Source organism: Mustela lutreola, chromosome 12 (genome assembly GCF_030435805.1).
Source record: "Mustela lutreola isolate mMusLut2 chromosome 12, mMusLut2.pri, whole genome shotgun sequence".
Taxonomy (NCBI): Eukaryota; Metazoa; Chordata; class Mammalia; order Carnivora; family Mustelidae; genus Mustela; species Mustela lutreola.
The window spans coordinates 30,036,553-30,053,917 of NC_081301.1; the positions used below are offsets into that span (position 1 = coordinate 30,036,553).

Here is a 17,365-nt window from a genome sequence, read left to right on the forward strand (position 1 = left end):
AGAAGCTATTTGGAAGCCATCAGGGTAAAAAGGTCCCTCTGCAGCAGGTCAAATAATAATTTCCTCCAGCATCCCTGCAGAATAATGTGATTGATTCTTGAATGGAGTTGAACAAAAATATTTCTGACCTAGTTTTTATTCTTTCAGTGATAGCAATCCCTAAAACCCTTCTTTACCAGGATCTGTTTGTCACCTCACCCCTCTCTTTACAGATTTTTCTGGAAGCCTCACAGGGCCATCAAGAGTGACTGAGCTACACCTTCCCTTCTCAGATCACAACTGCAGACAAATACTTCTCTCCAAACTGACTCTCAAGTTCTGGTCCTCTCCATGAACATATGGACTCACAGAAGTTTGGAGAAAGAGATACAATACTGATGAAATACATTATTTAGTCCAAGTATCACACACTTTTTTTCTGTCAGTATTTAACCTCCTACGAATGCCAGTAAAACAGTGGCACATTTGCATTTGAGGAGCTCTTGACTACACTAACTCCCTTTGCTTTTTCAGTGTGCTTCCCTTTTCAAGGATCAGGCATTCCACCTAGAATCTGACTGGAACAAGAAGCAATGGAAGGGTTGTGAAAATGAATTGCAACCCAAACAGCATAAGGTAAAAATGGATAATGAATATTCTATATATAAAATGCTAAGAGGTATTTCCCCAAGTTTTAGGAGTATATAGGTTTTCCTATGGTTGCTTCAGATAATGAACAGGACACTGTACTGTAATCATGTCTAAATCATGACTTTTAATAAGTTGGCAGTGATAAGTTTCAGGAAGGTCGTATCTATTTATAAATTTTTATGTTCCTGCACATTTACTATTTTAATATTAACCTTAAACAAGGTTATTGTGGGATTGGGAGGGAGACAAACCTTAAGAGACTCTTAATTTCATGAAACAAACAGAGGGTTGCTGGGGGGCTGGAGGGGTAGGGAGAGGGTGGTTGGGTTATGGACACTGGAGAGGGTGTGTGTTACGGTGAGTGCTGTGAAATGTGTAAGCCTGATGATTCACAGACCTGTACTCCTGGGGCAAATAGTACATTATATCTTAATAAAAATAATTTTTAAAAAATGAATGAGAGCCCCTGTTGCTGTACATCCTTGCCAGCCTTTTGGATTTTAGCCATTCTAATGGAGCGTAGTGGTAGCTCATTGGTGTTTTGATAGGCAGCTCCCTAATGATACATGATTTGGGGAAACTTTTCATATGTTTTTTGCTTAAATAAAAGCCTTTTTTGATTAAAAAATAATAACCTTAATATTTTTAAAATGCATATAGCACAGTGGAGGTGGGGGTAGTGAAACTGATGAACATGAGTAATGTATCAAATTGTTGAGTCACTATATTGTACACCCAAAACTAATAGAACACTGTATGTTAATTATACTGGAATTAAAATAACACAAAAAATGTTCTATGATGTACATATAATGTTAAACATATGCCTTATTTTAAATTTCATGTAGTGCTTATTAAAAGTAAGAATTGTATCTTTCTCTGAGCGCTTACTCAAAATATTTTATGCATTTTTGGGTATTTTAATAAGCTCCTGATTTGTTAACTAACATTATCAATATATTTACAGGTTAGAAGAGGTGTAAACACGGCTAAACTATTACAGAAATTCTGACAAACTGTAGAGGAAAATAGCAAGTCAGCATTAAGAAGTGATCTGTAGACCAGGAAAGGAAATACCCACTGTGACTAAGATGAACAGAGAACACAGAGGATTGAGAATAATGAGTGGAGAAAAGAGAAACACCCTAGGAAATCGAATAGTGTTCCCAGGTATAAATACCCAACAAGCTGTTATCAACGAAGAAGAGAGCTACCGGGCAAACGCGCAATACACTGGACAAGACCATAATGCACTTGTACTCAGTCCTCATGTTACATACATCTCTCACTCCTCCTGCCACAGAGAAGACAGTTTCCCATATGTTTGTATTTTACAATGAGCTGTGATAACTAAGAGGAATATATTTTTGATATTATTTGTGTATACAATCTGAAATCCATCATTATATACTGATAATAGTATATGGCTCTCCCAAGAGTTCTGATCATTGTACTCAGAAGAATGAGGTTGATAATTACATTAATTCTAAAATACAATACACAAACATTTTAATAACCATCATGATCTCCTAGAATGACTTATATTACTCTGGGTATAGTTGGCACTCTGAATTACTACCATTTAGATCCTAGGAAAGGCAGTAGAATGTAAGAGAACGTAGAGTTAGATAACTTGAATTTGAACCCTAGCTGTGTAATCTTGGGTAAGTTAATTAACCTCTCTCTTCTGTTTTGGGGGTTACAATATCTACCTCATAGGCTTGTCATGAGAATTAAAACAAGTTAATTATGTAAATCACTTAGGACAGTTCCTGACATGCAATAAGTATTGGGCTTTTAATATAATACTATCTACCCCATCTATCTGTGCACCTATTCATCCACCATCCACCCACCTCCCCTTCCTCCCTGTTGGTTTTGTTTCTCTGGGAAACCCTAATATACATTTTCAGTGTGGATTCTCAGGTGACTCTTTCTGTCCCAAAGACTAAAATCTTTCAGCATAGGACTCCATTAAGAAGATATCTCCCAGGGTGCCTGGGTGGCTCAGTTGGTTAAGCAACTGCCTTTGGCTCAGGTCATGATCCTGGAGTCCCAGGATCAAGTCCCACATCAGGCTCCCTGCTCAGCAGGGAGTCTGCTTCTCCCTCTGGCCCTCCCCCACCTCATGCTCTCTTTCTCATTCTCAATCTCTCAAATAAATAAATGAAATCTTAAAAAAAAAAAAAAAAGAAGATATCTCCCAGAAGAATTGAGGTCAGAGAGGGACAGAGAGGGACAGGGTGAAGGAAGTGGGCACAACTAGCGCAATTCAGATTTGTTATTCAGAACGGATAAACCAAATAAGCAAACCACTCATAGAATATTCTCTAGCTAACAACTACCAGGAACACACCTGTCGTTGAATAAGCTGGGTCTGTGGCCGGTTGCAGAGAGGGAGAATGCATACCATGGGTAACTGTGGGGTGTCTCAGGAAAAGGGTATGAGCAAGAACTTACAGAACTGGGGTTTTGAGTGAGTAACTTGTGGAGTGTCCAAGGAAGCAGGCTTCTCTCTGGAGTAGGTACTTTCAGAAAGCATAATTGTATGATTATCTCAATAAATCTTTTCTTTTTTTTTTAAAGATTTTATTTATTTATTTGACAGACGGAGATCACAGAGAAGCAGGCAGAGAGAGAGGAGGAAGCAGGCTCCCTGCAGAGCAGAGAGCCCGATGCGGGGCTCGATTCCAGGACCCTGGGATCATGACCTGAGCTGAAGGCAGAGGCTTTAACTCACTGAGCCACCCAGGCGCCCCTATCTCAATAAATCTTATCTAGGGTAGAGTAGAGGGAGACTAAAGCTATAACTGGTAAAGAAACAGCAGTTCCTCCCATTAGCTGAGAGGGGATATTTGGGGTTTTGTGGCTTGGGCAAAGTTCATATTTTACCTGTGTTCAGATGTGATTTCAGAGTGGTCTTATTTTGGTCTTGATCCGTAATGGCCATGTCTAATGTTGATATCCTATGAAATTGACTGTGTTCAATAAGAGAATAGCTGACAGTACTGAGCTAGCTTCTGGGCATCAGGGCTGCTTTCTCGTTCTGTCTTCATGAAGCTCATCTCTGTTTAGCTGTGTGACCCCTTGTGAAATCTCTAGTCCTATCTTTTCAATTATTACTTTCAGCAGCAACATCAGAATTCTGAAATTAACCAGGGGCTCATAAAGTCATAATTGTAATTACAGAACGATATAAAATTAAATTTAATTAAGGTTAAAAATGGAAGGATGCCCAACTTCCATTGTAAAGATGAAGAAAATTGCATTCTTCTTCCAAATTCTAGGTTTTAAATACCTTTTTTTTTTTTTTTATAAACAACACTGACCAATAGAAACATGTAAATTTCACAACAGTCTTATGATACAAGGTTAAATTTGGGGGAAAAAATTAGGGGAGACTATAAATCCTCTTATACTCAAAACCCATTATAAAGAACAAGAGGAGGAAAGAAGCAAAGTCACGTGATCCCCTGCAAAGGGCTCCAGAGAGTGGGGTAGGGATGAAGACTGGTCCTCCCTTTCTGTTCCTAACCATTGGTTATTTTCCACACCAACCCCACAGAACCCAGGGAACTCCTGTGCCCCTGGACTAAAGATCTAGAGGCCTCTGAGCAGCTGGTGGCATCATCTACACGTCTTGGTCTTTCCCTAGGTGATCCCCTTAGCGCTCTGAAGTAGCACCGGTAGGTGACATGAATTTCTGTTAGGGGCATACTATTCATACCTCCTATTCCCAAGCCAGTGGTACTTCTGCTTATTGCAGAATGCCATCGTATATTTCATTGCAGCACTAACCATTGTTTATGGTGTTCGCAAAGCATGGCTAATGATGGCAAATCAGAGCAATTATCAGGACATAGCAAATGTACATAACATTTGGCTGTTTTAATTCAAAAATTAATCCTACAACTGAAGGAAGCTCCAGTGGTTCTGAAATGAACCGATATCCTCCCAGGAAGTCCTGCTCATTCTTCACACCTAACTAAGGCTCTGCTATTCCTGGGCTCATAGCTGGGTTAACAATCACCACACGATCAGTCTGCAGGAATCAGTGTTCATCTTGAAGACAAAGCCAATGATGAGATCAGCAAGGCCATGGTCCAGAAGAGAATTGATGTGCTATTTTTAAAACGTCTCACTGGTTAAGATAATCACATTTATAGAAATTCCTTAGAGGGACTATCTTGGTAGCTGAAAAATGAACAACCCTGAAATGGTCAGGTTCCTTTACATTCATTTGATGTGGAAATGAAGAAAATTGCACTGCCAACTGCTCCCAAGGTGCTGCTCGTTTTACCTCATGCGTCTTCATGGTTTGGACCTAACCTAAATTCTTCATTGGGAATTGGTTGATCTTACTTTTCTGGTCAACAGATGATGGAAAGGAGATTGTGTAAAGGGAAAAGCACAGATTATCGGGCTGTGGAGGGGCTTGCCTGTGGACTGAACATGCACGTTAAATCTGAGAAAGAATCCTAAACAGGGAGGTAGACAATGAGCCGATGTTTCTTCGTCTCCAAAATTACCTTAAAGGTTGGTTCTGTCTATCACATACCTGTGCTGCATCACCCACAAAGAACATGTATCTACTTGATAGAAAAAACTCACCGAGGAAAAGAGTCTGACTCTTCGAACCTCATGCCTTCGCTTACTGGGAAGCCTTGTGAAGAAATTTGCAGTACAATTGTTATAAACAGAATGCTGGGAACGATGGAACGTGGGCTCTCAAACGTTAATGTGCCAAAACCACCTGAGGGCTTGCTAAAGGGATTACAGGGCGCACCCCTCAATGTTCGGACTCGTTTGATCTGGAGTGCAAGTTGTGATTTTGCATTTCTAACAAGTTCCTCGTGATGCTGACACTACTGGCTGGAGACTAACCTTTGAGAACCACAGACCTCTTTTTTTTTTTTTTTTAAGATTATTTATTTATTTATTTATTTGACAGACAGCGATCACAAGTAGGCAGAGAGGCAGGCAGAGAGAGAGAGAAGGGGAAGCAGGCTCCCTGCAGCGTAGAGAGCCAGATGCGGGGCTCGATCCCAGGACCCTGAGATCATGACCTGAGCCGAAGGCAGAGGCTTAACCCATTGAGCCACCCAGGCACCCCCAAACCTGACTCTTGAATAGTTTCTGAGCTCTCCGAGGGCAGCCTCCTCCCTTGCCCAAGGCTCTGACAGGTGTGCTTTATAATGAAGAAACAAAGGCACAGAGAGACTAAATGGCAAGCCCAACCTGGATAGTCCTCCTTTTTTTTTTTTTTTTTTTTAATTTATTAATTTTTTTTTTTAGCTTGCCAAAGGGGGAGCTATTATAGGAGGTGTAGTGGTCAGAGAGATCTATCATTGTAAATGTGAAAGGTACCAAATTACAGTTTACAACTAATTAGACTTGGAGGGGGTCTTTTAGAAAACCACTCCAAAGGATTCATTAGAAATTTTCTATATCCTTTTTCTGACCGCCGTGGAAAAATACTTAATGGAATTACCTTTATAAATGTATTAATTTATTCTACCCCGAGGATATTATATTCAGTGATTTGGCAAAACTAATCTGAACTAATAACAGATGCGCATTTACTGAGACTAAGCAAATTTTCCAGTGGAGAGATACTTAGCCACTTGGAACAAATGAAGGTTGAGATATAAAGATTAAAGAATAGCTATAACGTCCAAAAGAGGTCCCAGCGTTGACAGAGAGAGCACCACAAACGGACTAAAATGCAAGCTAATAAAAAAATTTAAAAAATAAAATAAAATAAAAATAAAATGCAAGCTAAATGCGTGCTGACAAAGAAAACCATCGCAGGGGGGTGGAAAGCCCACTCCAACCACTTGCAAAAAATGCTCAACCCCTGGCTAATGCTCAGGGGTAAGGGGCATTCTCCACAGGTCACAGGTGTCTCCCAAAGGTGCCTGAGCCCCAACCATGCCTTCTCTGAGCCCCTAGTTTTCTCCTGTGGAATCAGGCATTGACTGTCCATTTGCTTCCATTCTGTGCATGAAATCTCCAGTACATAGTGACCCTTTAAAAATCCTAAATCTATCCCACAGGCCAGAGTTGGAATCTTGCAGCTTACCCGGAGCAATATAAATAAATGAAATTGGGAGAACATAAGGTAATAGGCAGTAACAGGACTTGTTAACCAAAAACTTCATGCTCTGTTTTATTTTTTTTATATCAATAAATATATATATATATATTTAAATTTTTTATAAACATATAATATATTTTTATCCCCAGGGGTACAGGTCTGTGACTCGCCAGGTTTACACATTTCACAGCACTCACCATAGCACATACACTCCCCAATGTCCATCACCCTACTCCCCTCTCCCAACCCCCCCTCCCCTCAGCAACCCTCAGTTTGTTTTGTGAGATTAAGAGTCACTTATGGTTTGTCTCCCTCCCAATCCCATCTTGTTTCATTGATTCTTCTCCTACCCCCTTAACCCCCCATGTTGCATCTCCACTTCCTCATATCAGGGAGATCATATGATAGTTGTCTTTCTCCGATTGACTTTCCATGCTCTGTTTTAAAGGGGAAGCTGTTTCCCAGTTCCAGGAGATTGTTGCATTATAGGATGTGATCCCAGTGTTAGCCATTGTTCCGATTTTTCAAGAGCTAACAGAACTTGAATTTTCAAGCAAGGTTTCTGGACTGTTAAAATCATGTGTGACCCAAAGAAAATATGTTTGGAGATAGAACAGGGTCATTAGCCTTCCATTTGGGACCTCTCCTTAGACCTGAGCAAGTCCTTCCCTGGTCCTTACTGTTTCTTAGTTCTGTCACTACTGATTTCTGGATATGTATTTTGTCCTCCTACTTTGAAGAGCACTGCTTCTGTTTTCAAACTTACAGGCTCAGAATTCTTCTTCTAATTCCTGAAGGATAAACCAGGTTGATGATGGTTCCTTCAAGAATTCTTCGATTACTTCCTATACCAAGATATGGTCCATTAGTGATGGACTTGCCATTGGTGGTTAGTGGGAATAGCCTGATACCACACAGGCTGAAGCTGGCATCAGGGATAGAAGCTTGGTCCTACCCACCCATGTTTACTCGCACTTTCTCCTCACCACCCATCATTCCATCTCGGGCCCCTGGAACAACCTTCTGAAAATGTATGCACGTTCCAAGAAAGAAAGCGTGCTGCCCAGTTGTTCAGAGTATGAGGATTATCAAACCACAGCTGACAGAAACCACAGCACTGAAAAACAACAACAACAACAACAAACCAACCTGGATCAAAGAATTAGAGGATATGAAGACAACTGTCCTCAGTTCTCCCAATCCAGGTATCAATAAAGGATAGAAGGTGACATTAGGGCTATCGATAAGGTAACTTCTTTGTTGTAATCTCAAGGACATTTGCAAACCAAGGGAGACTCCTGTCTTGCAGGATTGTGATCTCAGCAAGTTAACTATTTATCGTTTTATGGCAGTCAGGGGTGCCTGAGGAATGCTACACATATGGAGGGGAGCGGGTGAAGGGGGGGGGTGCAAGGCGCCAGCTTTTGCTTTGTCCTCAGCCAGCCTCCTGCTCCTTCAAAGGCAGCCCTTTTAATAATACTGCAGGTCAGTGTGGTCCAATGCTTCTAGTGCCTTCTCTTTTCCATTCTTCTTCATTTCTTATAAAAAGGAACAAGTGAGGGGGGGGGTTGGCTATTTAGGATTTTCTTGAGGGTTTAATCATTCACTGAACCAATATTTATTATATTTGTTATACATGGAACTTACAGTCTATTGAGTGATACATAATAAAAAAGACAAACAAAAATTAAGATAATTATAGATCATAAAAAGTATAGTCTCGCAAATAACCAAGATCATGCACATAATCCCAGAAGAAAACTCTTTCAGCACACAGGCATTTGTTTCATGTCCACACTCTCGACCCAAGTATAAGAGGATAAGCGATGCCCCTTTCCGAGGTATTCGAGTCAGGAGGGGCTGTGTTTACTCGAAGTCCTGGATAGGCACTGGAAGGGCTGCTCTGGTGATCCACTTTGTGCCTTTACTGGGGATGTCAAACCCCACAGTGTAGACCTAGTGATGCCGGGACCCTCTTCTTCCCTGGCGAGTTCCTGGAGCAGCTCTGAGTTCTTAGAGGAAAGAATAACTCCAGGTATCAGCAGTAGTTACAAGGAGAATATAATTAGCCCGTGTACAGTTAGACAGGTGACAATTTAGCAGGAAGACCTAGGTGTCATAGTTGGGAGCTGAATCAATGTTCCTGTTCAATCCCTTCAAGAAGATTATCTGCTGGCAAAGAGTCCCAGTTTACACCTATCTTTTCCCTACCCCCACTTTTGGCCCTTTGCTATAGAGCAAGAGAACCTTGGACAATCTGCTTGCTCACAAAAGGACTGAATGAAAAAGTTACCTAAGCAGAGAGCACAGGCTCAAGGAGAAAGTGCAGTTTAATATGTCAAAGCAGCAGGTGCTTTACTGAACAGCCTCAGGTTTACTACCTCAAAAATCATTGGGTAAGGACTGTCCTCAAACTGAACTTCTAGAAAGTTAATCAGAAGGCTAAGGGTGCGGCCTTGAAGTCACATGTTGTGAGTGAGTGAGTGTGTGTGTGTGTGTGTGTGTGTGTGTATGTGTGTGTGAAGTGTAGCCCAGTCTGGTCCACTACCTTCCTTCCCAGAGCATGGATTTAGACATTCGCAGGTAGTCTTTTGTGGGACTGACAAAAGATTAAGTTAAAAGGCCTCCAGACAATCATTATAAATCAGTAGTTTTTATTTGTTCCCAGGTTTGGCAGGCAGGCAAGCAGGATCAGTAGTTTTTAAACCTTTCTTCCACCTTGTCACTTTGGAGAAATAGTTCAGCTCCTACACATCTGCAGTCACTGTGACCTTCAAACTCACATTTTCCAGAACCCCTGGGGAAATGCTGGTGTAATTTGTGGGCACACTGTCTCTACCCCCATGATTATCCTACCCACTTCCAACCACCAGCTAATATTCTCTGCCAGGTAACAGAGCGTTTCCCTGGGTCTTTCTCACAATTATAGGAAAGTTTGTGATTCCTAAACTGAGTAAAGCTAAGTACACTGCACCTCTTTAAGTAAAACTTCTTTTTGTCTGAGCCTGTGTATCTCACACCAGCCCAGTAGTACAGGACCCTCCTATGACATTTATGGGAGAGTTCACATGTGACATCACTTCCATGCAGGCGGAAGGCCCAGCACATAGGAAAATGTCAATAAATATGTACTTAACAGATGACAGTTAAGTAAAATACCTGATTGAACACTTTTAAGGTCAAAGTCTAGTCCACGACATTATAGTCCTTTTATGTGGCTGTATTTGTCATGTCCAAAGGGAATTGTCAATGTGAACTTAAGCATCAGACAATAGATGAAAATATAAAATAAAATGCTTAAATGAATACCTGTCCCAAATAACAATAACCTTTGGGTGTACATCTCGTATCTATTGGCTGTTTTCCTGTAGATGACAGAGAATTATCTGTGATTTACTTCTATTTACAAACAATTTCTGGCATTGACAAGACCTCTTTTTGGAAGAGATTTTTCCAATACATTTATCAGATGAGCTTCTCTAAAACAGTTTTTCTCAAAAGAAGACCCACCTGCCAACTGCATGTAGAATCACAGGGAGTAACTGTTTAGAATGTAGTCTCCTAATTAACTATCTTCTCCAAATCTAATCCTCAAGGAGCTAGGAATCTACATTTCTAACCCTTCTAGTGAAAAGTTTTAGAACCACAGAAGTTCAAGTTCAAGAAATACAAAAACCTTGAGGGTAAGGAAAGATAATTTCCAAGAAGAAACAATAATAGAACTATGGATATATATGGACATGTCCTTATCTATCTTTCGAGAGGGAGACAGACAGACAGACAGACAACGGGGTAATAAAAGTTTGGGAAACATAAGTACCTTAAAGGTTACAAATTGGCACTGTAATCATTAAAATAAAATCTACAAGAATCCATAGGATGCTCAAGTTGGTTACCACACTTTTTCCTACCCCCAGCACTTATACACAAAGACCTTCTCTCCAAAAGGCAGAACCTAAACTTCTTTCTGAGACCCTGATAAAACTGAACATTACCTGATTTGTGATTTTTGCTACACTGGTGAACTGGGTGGGGGTGAAGTGGGGGTGGGGGTGACACCTAGATGTCACCCCAGTTATTAAAAAGTTCCAAAGTTGGATTTGACTCAAAGATCTATTGGGATCTCAGACATTCCTATTAGCACAATAAGAAAATGTTGAGTCTTTTAGAGAAGGTAGAGAGCCTCATAAAGCTGTTCTATACTTGGAGGGTCCTGAAGACCCAGTCTGGAGTGAGGCTGGTCTCCAGGGAGATGAACAGGTCCATACAAGGGCAAGGCACTAACAGAAGGGCCTGGCCTTGGCTTTGCTTCCTTGGTACATGGGAGCAGCAGCTGCTGAGTGCCCATAAACTTGGCTGGAACTCAAAATTGGAGCTAATAACACTCTGTATCCTCGGCTGAACATCACCAAGCCTAAGCATTTTCCACACAAGTGGGAAGATCAGAGCCAGGGAGAATTAGGAGTCGTGCTAGTCTAGAATGTGAATCTTTCTTCCCTTTGTCATAGCTATCAAAACATGATTTTTATCTTTGAATACCTCATTTTCCTTATTTGCAGTGTGATGTAAAGTCCTGAAAGAGATAGGGGTTGGGGTTGGTGAGCCCACAAATTCCCCGTGGGTTTGAGCTAGTTGCTACTACCCCTCACGCAATACTCTACCTCTTGGGAACAAATGATAAAAACCTTACATTTATTACGATATGAAACCAACACTCAAGCTGAATCAGCAAAAAAACAAAAACAAAACGAGTCCTGCAAGCTTGATTTTTAAAAAATATTAAGACATAGGGAGTCTTTTTATATGAGCACAGTCCTGCTGAATTTATGAAGACCAACGGGAAATTCAGAGAAACTTGCAACACATGGGGAAGCACCCTTGGGTTATTTGCACACATTTTCAATGGACGTTCATCTCTATAGACCACTTAATCAAGTCAGCCACAAGAAAAACAAGACATAATTCTCTTTATCAAATTCCTTCCCCTGTTCTGAGTCTACATGGAAAATATATTCTCCTTTGTGAGTGGAAGTAGGAAACCTGTGCTTTCGGGGGAATACAATCATTTGGAAAGGATATATTCTGCCATAAAAATCTGTGTTTACATTTCTGGAGTAAAAATAACTACAGAATAAATAGATACCTACGAATGTTACAAAAATAAATATGTATATTTGCACTTATATGTAAGTCTGTATTTTTTTCCCTTAATCCCTACTTGATCCACATAACAAATGACAAGTCTCATTGCCTTATTTCAGAGGATAATCTTGTTCGAAGCTAGAAGCAACCTTACCGTTCAATCTGTGTGTTTTACAGATGCAAAATGAAGCCTAGAAGGTTCAAAGGGATTTCAGCAAGGCCACAGGGCTTCGAAGTCACACTAGAAGGAAGAAGAAAACCCCAGCTCCCTGACTTCTGGACCAGCACTGCTTCCAAAGGACCATGGAGCCTTTATGCTCTGAGTCTCCGCTGAGATCCCAGACAGTTCAGTTCAAGAAGTATAAAGAGTAGTTTATTGCTCCATCTGTAACACAGCCTGGATATGGAAGACATACCAACAGTGTGACAAAGTTAGAAGAAAAACTGCCCTGCTGCTGCTTTTGGAAATGGCACCACTCCCAAGCCATTTGGTCCTGACAAAGCTGCTGCTGCTGAAAATCTGTATCTGCAGGAGCTGAGCAAAAATCAATGATTTCAAGTTTTATGGTCATTTGACATTTCTGGGAGCTCTTGGCAAATTTCATTCAATTCTGCACAATAAGAGTTTATTAAGCATTACAGCAGAGGTGGCCAGAGCCCTTCCCACCGTCCTTCAGCCCTCACTGTTTTCTTAGAAAGTCACTCCCTGCCTGAGGGTTTTCTGAGGTGCACGAGAGCACTGGCTGCGCGCAGTGCTGGCTAAACCGCCCAGGAATTGATGCCCCTTGCAGTAAACCTCAAACGATGCAGCTATCATAGCATGAATACTGCAACTTCCTCACTCCTTATGGAAACCCTGAGGCATAGTCCAGGCAACCTTCCAGAAGTTTCCAACCACACTGAGCCCCGGATCTCCACAATGGCACCTGCTCTTCAGTGCACCCTCTATTAGCTTCTCTCCTTTGCCATTTCCCTGCTCTCTATGGGTACTTTCAAATTACTTGCACTCCAATTTTTGTCTTTGAGTCTGTTTCTGGAGGAAACCAACCTGAAAGAAGCATATATCCTGTACAAATTATTTTTCTATAATAGATATGTAAAAAAGATATCATCCTCGCCTGCCAAAGGTTGAAGCCAGAGGGCGGTAAGACTTCTGCATACATAACCCCACAGGAAAGATAAGAGAGGACAATACTTTGGGAGGAAACTAGAAATATATACACAATAAAAGTCTGTTCACTAATAAAATATCTGCACAATGAAAAGTGGAATTTGCCATTGAAAACTCGGCATGGAATTCTTTATAGCACGAAGGGGTCACAGCCTAAGTCGTGACATTACGCACATCGAATCAACCGAAGTCCTGAGTTCACTTGGAAACAGGTGTCAGAGAACTTGCCTTTGCTCATACAGTGCAAGCTTGCAGGATCAGTCCAAAAGGAAAACGTTCATATAACCCAGCCTGTTTTTTGTGGCCGGGGGGCAGCACATAAACTCCCAGACTGGTTGAACAAGATTCATTGGCTATCTTGCATCTTGCTTTGAAGGTCAAAACGATTTGTCTTTTTACTCAGTTCTGTCAAAACAGACTAATTTCTGTAGAAAGCAAATAAATTAAACAGTTGAATTTTGTGTATGTCATTAGGTTGACAGGTCAGTCATTTGAGTTTTCACTTGAGCTAGTGGCTGTGCCAAAGTCAGCCGAATGTTCACAGGTCAGAGACAGTGACTACGTAGATTTCTATAAATAAAGCTCCTTCAGCTAAAGACACTTATGGAACAAAAATGACAGAACAGAGAAAGTTAAATAAAAATATATGAAAAAAAAAACAACCTTGAGGGCATTCTTGAGCTGATAAAATCCTGGCTTTGTCATGTGCATGCTTCTAGCAGAGTTGTCATGTGAGCTAATGAGGGGTGATCTACCTGCTGTGTGCCACGCTCCTTAAAAATGCTATTTAATCCTCGAAACAACCTAGTGAAGCAGGTATTATTATTATTATTATTACCCTTTAGTAGATGGGAAAACTGAAACTTGGAGATGTTCAGTAATTTGCTGAAGGTGACACAGATGTTTTGTCAAACCCTCAAATCCTAACCTTTCCCCAAAATACCATGCTGTCTTCTTTTGGAGCTGAAAAGAAAGACACCAAATTTCAGCCTCAAATTGGCTTAGGAGATGCTAAAGACACATTTCAACAACTGTAGGTGAGAGGAACTTATACTTTAGTAACATACAGTTGAAATTCTTCATGAAATAACGTGTAGTTCCTGGGAAAATGAATGTTTAAAATGCCCCCATCCTTTCTTTTGGGTAACTAAGCTTTTGTCTATTATCAAAAGAAAATTAATTCCTAAGTTATCTAAATTCCATGTGTATATACAAAATTAATATTCATCTCCAGAAAATCTGAAGATTTTTTTCCTCAAGGAAAAGCTGTAGGATTTAATATCAAGTGATTGGCATCCTTTGGGAAGGATGTTGTACACGTTAGATTTCTGAAAAGGATGAACAACCCACAGAGAAATGACAGCAGACAATGTGGGGAAAATGGCCTAAATTGACTCAATTTTATTTTATTTTATTTTATTTTTTTTATTAATTTTTTATTTTTTATAAACATATATTTTTATCCCCAGGGGTACAGGTCTGTGAATTACCAGGTTTACACACTTCACAGCACTCACCAAAGCACATACCCTCCCCAATGTCCGTAATCCCACCCCCTTCTCCCAAACCCCCTCCCCCCAGCAACCCTCAGTTTGTTTTGTGAGATTAAGAGTAACTTATGGTTTGTCTCCCTCCCAATCCCATCTTGTTTCATTGATTCTTCTCCTACCCACTTAAGCCCCCATGTTGCATCACCACTTCCTCATATCAGGGAGATCATATGATAGTTGTCTTTCTCTGCTTGACTTATTTCGCTAAGCATGATACGCTCTAGTTCCATCCATGTTGTCGCAAATGGCAAGATTTCATTTCTTTTGATGGCTGCATAGTATTCCATTGTGTATATATACCACATCTTCTTGATCCATTCATCTGTTGATGGACATCTAGGTTCTTTCCATAGTTTGGCTATTGTGGACATTGCTGCTATAAACATTCGGGTGCATGTGTCCCTTTGGATCACTACATTTGTATCTTTAGGGTAAATACCCAATAGTGCAATTGCTGGGTCATAGGGCAGTTCTATTTTCAACATTTTGAGGAACCTCCATGCTGTTTTCCAGAGTGGCTGCACCAGCTTGCATTCCCACCAACAGTGTAGGAGGGTTCCCCTTTCTCCGCATCCTCGCCAGCATCTGTCATTTCCTGACTTGTTGATTTTAGCCATTCTGACTGGTGTGAGGTGATATCGCATTGTGGTTTTGATTTGTATTTCCCTGATGCCGAGTGATATGGAGCACTTTTTCATGTGTCTGTTGGCCATCTGGATGTCTTCTTTGCAGAAATGTCTGTTCATGTCCTCTGCCCATTTCTTGATAGGATTATTTGTTCTTTGGGTGTTGAGTTTGCTAAGTTCTTTATAGATTCTGGACACTAGTCCTTTATCTGATATGTCGTTTGCAAATATCTTCTCCCATTCTGTCAGTTGTCTTTTGATTTTGTTAACTGTTTCCTTTGCTGTGCAAAAGCTTTTGATCTTGATGAAATCCCAGTAGTTCATTTTTTCCCTTGCTTCCCTTGCCTTTTGCGTTGTTCCTAGGAAGATGTTGCTGCGGCAGAGGTCGAAGAGGTTGCTGCCCGTGTTCTCCTCAAGGATTTTGATGGATTCCTTTCGCACATTGAGGTCCTTCATCCATTTTGAGTCTATTTTTGTGTGTGGTGTAAGGAAATGGTCCAATTTCATTTTTCTGCATGTGGCTGTCCAATTTTCCCAGCACCATTTATTGAAGAGGCTGTCTTTTTTCCATTGGACATTCTTTCCTGCTTTGTCGAAGATTAGTTGACCATAGAGTTGAGGGTCTATTTCTGGGCTCTCTATTCTGTTCCATTGATCTATGTGTCTGTTTTTGTGCCAGTACCATGCTGTCTTGATGATGACAGCTTTGTAATAGAGCTTGAAGTCCGGAATTGTGATGCCACCAACGTTGGCTTTCTTTTTCAATATCCCTTTGGCTATTCGAGGTCTTTTCTGGTTCCATATAAATTTTAGCATTATTTGTTCCATTTCTTTGAAAAAGATGGATGGTACTTTGATAGGAATTGCATTAAATGTGTAGATTGCTTTAGGTAGCATAGACATTTTCACAATATTTATTCTTCCAATCCAGGAGCATGGAACATTTTTCCATTTCTTTGTGTCTTCCTCAATTTCTTTCATGAGTACTTTATAGTTTTCTGAGTATAGATTCTGTGTCTCTTTGGTTAGGTTTATTCCTAGGTATCTTATGGTTTTGGATGCAATTGTAAATGGGATTGACTCCTTAATATCTCTTTCTTCTGTCTTGCTGTTGGTGTAGAGAAATGCCACTGATTTCTGTGCATTGATTTTATATCCTGACACTTTACTGAATTCCTGTATAAGTTCTAGCAGTTTTGGAGTGGAGTCTTTTGGGTTTTCCACATATAGTATCATATCATCTGCGAAGAGTGATAATTTGACTTCTTCTTTGCCGATTTGGATGCCTTTAATTTCCTTTTGTTGTCTGATTGCTGAGGCTAGGACCTCTAGTACGATGTTGAATAGCAGTGGTGATAATGGACATCCCTGCCGTGTTCCTGACCTTAGCGGAAAAGCTTTCAGTTTTTCTCCATTGAGAATGATATTTGCGGTGGGTTTTTCATAGATGGCTTTGATGATATTGAGGTATGTGCCCTCTATCCCTACACTTTGAAGAGTTTTGATCAGGAAGGGATGCTGTACTTTGTCAAATGCTTTTTCAGCATCTATTGAGAGTATCATATGGGTCAAGGGTAAGTGGGAGTAACTTGGCAGTCATGGCCTCCTCGCCTTGTTAGGTATAACGTACGTCTACGGGCAGAAAATGACCTCATCTAGAGGACAGACAACAGAGGAACTGTGTGTTTGTTCAGGGCTGTATGCTAGGATGGATCAAGAGCAAATGGGCAGGGCACTGTCAGCATCTGCTAAGCTGGGTCTATTGGTGTAGAGGTACAACTGGCTTTATTTAGTTCTCAAACTTGACTGTACATAAGAATGACCTGAAAAACTGAGAAAAATGGGTATCTTTCACCTCCTTCCCCCATTCTGATTAAGATCAGTGGCTGGGTTCAGGAACCTGAATTTTAACTAGCACGCCAATCATTTCAAAGCAGGTGGTCCTCAGGCTACACTGTGAAGATGCTGTGCTAGTGAAGCCATCCCATGTGGGCTAACCATGGTCTCGGAGAGAAAAATCTCTTACTTGGCTTTAGAAGGACTTTATTTTCCTATGTTCCATTTTTCCAAATATAAGCTGTTGTTCATAAAGAGAATATAATGAGTATGTGGATGGGTTAGCGCTTTGTAGGTCTAATTCTGGAAAAAT

At 40.6% G+C, this 17,365-nt stretch overlaps 1 protein-coding gene across 1 annotated transcript in view; it reads right to left on the reverse strand.

Annotated features, from left to right (window-relative positions):
* PLPPR1 (phospholipid phosphatase related 1) overlaps positions 1-17,365 on the reverse strand; it is a 263,868-nt gene that overhangs the window by 85,243 nt on the left and 161,260 nt on the right. The window lies entirely within an intron of this gene.